The sequence below is a fragment of the Varanus komodoensis genome, unplaced genomic scaffold, assembly GCF_004798865.1.
Source record: "Varanus komodoensis strain SLA01 unplaced genomic scaffold, ASM479886v1 scaffold2, whole genome shotgun sequence".
NCBI lineage: Eukaryota > Metazoa > Chordata > Lepidosauria > Squamata > Varanidae > Varanus > Varanus komodoensis.
This window is the reverse complement of record NW_025335568.1, coordinates 7,352,244-7,357,892: the sequence shown is the minus strand read 5'-3', so window position 1 is coordinate 7,357,892 and position 5,649 is coordinate 7,352,244. Positions and strand designations below refer to the sequence as shown.

General features: G+C 46.2%; 1 pseudogene; it reads left to right on the top strand.

Moving 5' to 3' along the window:
* Nucleotides 1-1,954: 1,954 nt before the first annotated feature.
* Nucleotides 1,955-4,874, top strand: LOC123022841 (annotated as a pseudogene).
* The last annotated feature ends 775 nt before the right edge of the window (nucleotides 4,875-5,649 follow it).

Here is a 5,649-nt window from a genome sequence, read left to right as displayed (position 1 = left end):
TTAAAGATGGCAGCCTAACAGCCTTGTCTCAGCAAAATGTAAAATGGAAGCAAGAAGATCTTTATGATTTCAATATTGTTAATTATGAAGATCCTTGTCTAAATATATGAGAGTTGGAAAAGTGGGTAATCAGCCAAGGATATAAAACTAAACATAAAGGAAAGAGTCTCCTTGAGCCTTCTTTGTCACCTGAAGTCAAGTGCCCTCTCCCAGCTTGGCTGGTGGCCCAGCTATGGCTGGATCTGGACCATATGCTGTCCTCTGGAAATCTCTAAATTAGATTACTGCAGTGCACTCTATGTGGGCTGCCCTGGAAGTCTGTCCAAAAAATGCTGCAGCTTGCACAGAGCACATCGGCCTGAGTAATAACTGGGACATGCAGATCTGAACATGTAAGACCGATTCCGTACTTCTTGCATGGGCTGCTTATATGCTTCTGGCTTTGATTCAAGGAGCTGGTTTTAACCTGTAAAGACTTGGAACCTCAGTATTTGAAGGACTTCCTTTCCCAACCTTGACACTAAAATCAGCATCCAAGGTCTTCTGCTGCATGTCAGCTCCAAGACTGGCTTGGAGGGTAGCTACAGGGAAGAGACAGCCTGGTGACTGTGGAAGGATCTCCCCACTGAGCTCACCTGGCGCCAACTACGTCATCCTTTGAGTGTCAGGTTTAGATGGCCCTTTAAAAGCATTCAGGATGCTTCTTGGCTTGAGGGAATACTCCTGTCAAGTATTTTAGCAGGTCTATTCTGCATCCAATTGATTTAGCTGTTATTTTTTGTATTTTGGGGAATGTTTTATGGTGTTTTGTTTTATTGTTTTTTGAATTGTTGTAGCTGTTCCCAGAGTTTCTCCTATAGGGCAGTATAGAAATGAAAATGGTAATATGAGCTTACATGGGAGTAAGTCAAGGAAAGTTCCCTCGGAGTTGACATTCACAGTATTGTGTCATGAAGGCTAACTTTGCTCTTGGTAATGAGACATCTCTGCCTGGAGAGTCAGAAAATTGGGCAAGATTAATGTGTGACATGCTGGAAAATAGATTTTTAGATTCTTGGTTAATGCACAATTAATTCTGTACCAAGAATAGTTTATCATCCTGTGAGTGAGGACAATGAAGAAATATTCTCTGCTGAGACAAGTTGTCTAATTGCTCACATGGAAATTAAATTTTGGATGATGTTGGTGAAACTTAGTTATGCTCTTGAAACTGGATAAAAAAAGCTGATTGATTTTATTGCAGACAAGACTCCACCCAGAGATACAAACAGCAATTTGTGGCAATGGCTTTTGGTGATTAATTCAAGTTTTCTCTCACAATCTCCATGGAGGCATTAAAACTTTTGCAAAGGGATGTAACAGTTGGGGCTAAGAGTATGGTCCTATTTTTGAGAAACGGCGTGGTCTGGCGGCAAAAGTGTTGGAATGTGGACCTTGGAGATCTGGGTTCTGTTCTCCAGCCATGGAGGATCACAGGATCACTTTGGGCCTTTTGTTCGCTCTCCTGACTACCTCACAGGGTTGCTGTTGTGAGGATAAATGGAGCTGAGCTTCATCTGGATGTCCATCTGAGTGGGCTGGTGTAATTTAGTGCCCTGCACTGGGCAGGGGGTTGGACGTGAGGGCCTTCTGACCCCTTCCAACCCTACTGAGATTCTAAGTATGTTGGCAACCAAAACATTTGAAGAAAATACTCCGACGAAAGACCTGCTCCTTTACGACTAGGTGTGATACTTGTTTGGATCAGCTGTTAGCTTTGCCCCTCTTTCCCAGGCAAAACGCATCCTGGTGTGTCGTGGAAGATCATTTCCGTTGGTTGGCTCAACACCTTCCATTGCCTCTGAACTACATATATACCACTGGACGTAGCGTTGCTTTTTCAACAGTGTCTGACTGATGTCTGCGCTTTTGCACTTTGGCTTTTAGGTCTGTTTTCTAGACCTAGAACAAAGGGATGGCTTCCCAGGTGCACCAGAACTTCCATGCGGAGTGTGAGGCTGCCGTGAACCACCTGGTGAGCTTGGAGCTGCATGCTAGCTTTGTTTATTTGTCCATGGTAAGTTGGTGTGACCTCTGTCATGGGGTGAAGCCTCTATGGCTTGCTTGTGAATGTAAGTTATCCAGCCCTCTGCATATCTGTTCAGTATTACGGCTGCAATCTTGGATGCTTACCTAGGAGTCAGACTGGTTGCATTCATTGATGCTTGTGTAGGACTGCAGTTCTAGGGCCACTGGACTTTTGGGACTGTCTGCTGGGTAAAGATGCATTGGGTCATATGCTATGCCTTGGTCCCATTACCATAGGTGTTCAGTTCTCCACTTCTGCTTCATATCTTCAATTTGTGTGACAGCCTGTATGGAACAGTGTTATGCTCAGTTGTTACAACTGGGGCGTGTGTGGGTGGTGGCAGCTGTTTTCTTGAGAAGGAATAACTATTATGCTATTTAATTCCCCATGGTGAAGTTGGCTAGGTTGCTTTACTGGTATATCTCATGGGACATTGTCTCAGTTTTCTCCTGTAAATTGTGCACAGCTTTGTAGTTGAGAACTCCATTTGAAATGAGAATGAAAAGTGCTAATTTAGACCACTGTTTTCTATCTTTTTCATGTCAGTAGTAATGTCTAAAAGCTTGGTGTCTTTTAACTAGCCAGCCTTAATATGGAATTGTCCCATTTCTACCTGAAATCATACATCATGTGCTACTTACTGTTGGGGGAATTGGACTGTCCAATGTTGAGTAGGATCTACTCAGGCTAGTGAGAAGCTTTAAGGATCCAGAACCATTAACCAAGGGTCCAATGGTTGTACAAATGCATTCTCCTGGTGTTCACCACTGATGTGATAAGGTGCACCTATCAGCATCTTTTCCAAATAGGCACTGATAAACAAGCAATGTTTTTTAATGCTCAGTGCTTTTTTCTTGCCTGATTCTACAGGGAAATTAAACAGAAATCTGCTGGGAAATTTATGTGATTTTCTTTTATTGTCTGAATCAGGGCTGATTCAATCCATGGAGGAAATGTTTGCAAACCAATTCCAAAAGTGAATGGAAGCACCTATTTGGCAGCTTAAGAACACTTCTGGTGGATGCTTTCCTACAAGCAGGGCTTCAAACACAGTGTCTTCATTTGGTTTGCAAGCAGCAAAATTCTCATGCTGCTTTCAACACTGTCTTTAACATAACTGAGATAACCACAAGGTATTGCTTTCTATCACATGAGCTAAGGGTCTAGGAGTAATCAAAAAGCAATTATTTTCAGGAAAGGAATCTGTACTTGGGTCAGTACTTGCAACTCCAAGTCACGTACTCCTTGGATTAAACTCCTGCTTGAAATGGACCTTCTGAACTGTTGGGTCAAAGTAAGCTTGAATGCATTCTTACAAAATGGAGAGATATATCCCTTGGAGCCAACCACATGTCAAAAGAGATTCTCTCCTGATTCTGTGCTTGGCTTTCATGCCCTTCCAGTCTTCCCACTTTGACCGTGATGATGTTGCCCTGCACCATGTGGCCAAGTTCCTGAAGGAGCAGTCCCAGGAGGGAAAGGAACATACCTGAGATACCAGAACAAGCGAGGGGGTCATGTGGAGCTGCAGGACATTCAGGTGTGTGCAGAAGGGGATGCTAGCTGGTGCATTGAAGAGGAATAATGGATTTGGGCTTGATGAATGGTGCACCTGATTTGAAGAATGGGTGCATACTGTATTCATCCTGGATTCTCTATGCAGAAGCCAGAGGAACATGAGTGGGGGAGCAGCCTGGATGCCCTACAGAGTGCTTTGTAGCTGGAGAAGAAGGTGAACCAGGCCCTGCTGGAGCTGCATAAGCTGGCAATGGAAAAAGAGGACCCTCAGGTGAGTTACTTTCATGGAACAGACTTCAAAAGCTTATTTGAGGCTTGGAAGCGGCCTGGCTTGTGTGTAGAACAGAAACAGCCAAGGCTTCAAAGGAGAAGATTTCTCCATGCTAATCGTGAAGCAGGTGGTCTAACTGGGAGGAGGGGGCATTTCCAGATGCAAGCTTGGTGCCTGGGCCTGAAAAACCAGTGGCACATAAATCATGTAAGCCTTCCTGCCTTTCAAATATGGCTGGTTCAGACTTCCCTTCCATGCCTTGCTTCTGCCTCTGCATTTGCCATGCTTTCAAAAGGAGAACAAGTCTTGCTAGGGATGTGTGAGGAGTCCATTGTACTGCTCAAGCTCAGCTCCCTGGACTCGGCACACTTTCCTGGGGTCCCAACTCTGACTTCCTGGTGAGAGCACTGACTGTTTGCACAGCACTCACCAATACTGGTGATCCATGGGGCCATGATGCAAAGAGCATCCCTCTTCGGTGTGTGAGCTTGCAGCAGCCTTATTTGTGCTGTGCACCTGGCGGCAACAGAAGGTCGCACAACTGGATTTCTGCAAGCATTCGGACTTCCTGGCAGCTTGGCTTGCTAAGACAGGGCCAAGCATCGCAGGAAGCCCATGAACTGAGGGGTGGATTGCAGATAAGATTCTGCCAGTCCAAATATTCCTGCCTTTGGTACTCCAACTTGCTGAGGATTCCTGGAACTGAAGTTAACCTACCAGATAATCTGTAATAAGCAAAGGCTACTTCGGACTTGATGCACCAATAAATCTGTTGCCACATTCCTCCTTGAGTTAGCCAACATGCGTCCAAGATCTGCACTATATTGAACAGTTTGCTTGATGTGTTTGAACCCCGCTCAGCGGTGTGACTTCCTGGAGTCTGAATTCCTGGAGGAGCAAGCGAAGGCCATCGAGCAGCTGGGCGACCACATCGCCAACCTGAAGTGCCTGGAGGTGCCCCAGAATGGCCTGGGCGAGTACCTGTTTGAGTGGCTCACCTGGGGGAATAGCAGCTGAAATTTCCTGTACGATGTGATGGATAAAATGAACTACGTGTTGGCATTCAAAAGCTCTTGTGGTGTGTTCAGAGACAAGCTTGGTTTAGTGGTTCTGCTTTCTGGGGAGGGGAAGAGAGGAATGTTCAGGGCTCTCTGAAGCAGGGCTGAGCAGGTGGCCTTCAGATACAGTCAGAACTGCTCCCTCCATCCCTTCCTTTATCCTTGAGAGCTGGAGCTCAGCCCTCGTTCTCAGCTGCAGCATCAGCATCTGCAGGGCCATTGGTTTCCTACCCCCATCTTACCATGGCAGGAGGGCGTGTGTAACACCGAGCGGCACTTCATTGGAAGGGCTGCCTAGTCCAAAGCCTCTTGGGCTGTCAGTCAATCATCTTCATGCTCGGGAGCAATATATATTTGGGGCCGCCAGGGTCTACCAGGTGGAAGATGGCCATAGACTGGCTTGCACCTTATTCCTCCTCTGGGGTTTGGTGCCAGCTTCAAGAGGGATGCTTCTGTTTCCTACAGGCTGCTGGTGGGCCAAAATGGGAACCATGCGCTGCATGGCTTACGGTCCTTTCAGGAGGGAGGGCAGAAGGTAGAGACTACTTAACCAGCAGTGCTTTTCCCCCTTGGGTACCTGCAGCCAAACAGCAGCACGGCCTACTTCTGGACTGAAGCACCATCCCCAGAGCATGGTGGCAGTTCTCCTTGGCTGTCTAGTGTGTAGTCCTAACCTTCGAACCTTCTAACACTGTTTTCCTAGCTCTGCTTCCCTGTTTTCAACCAATGCATTG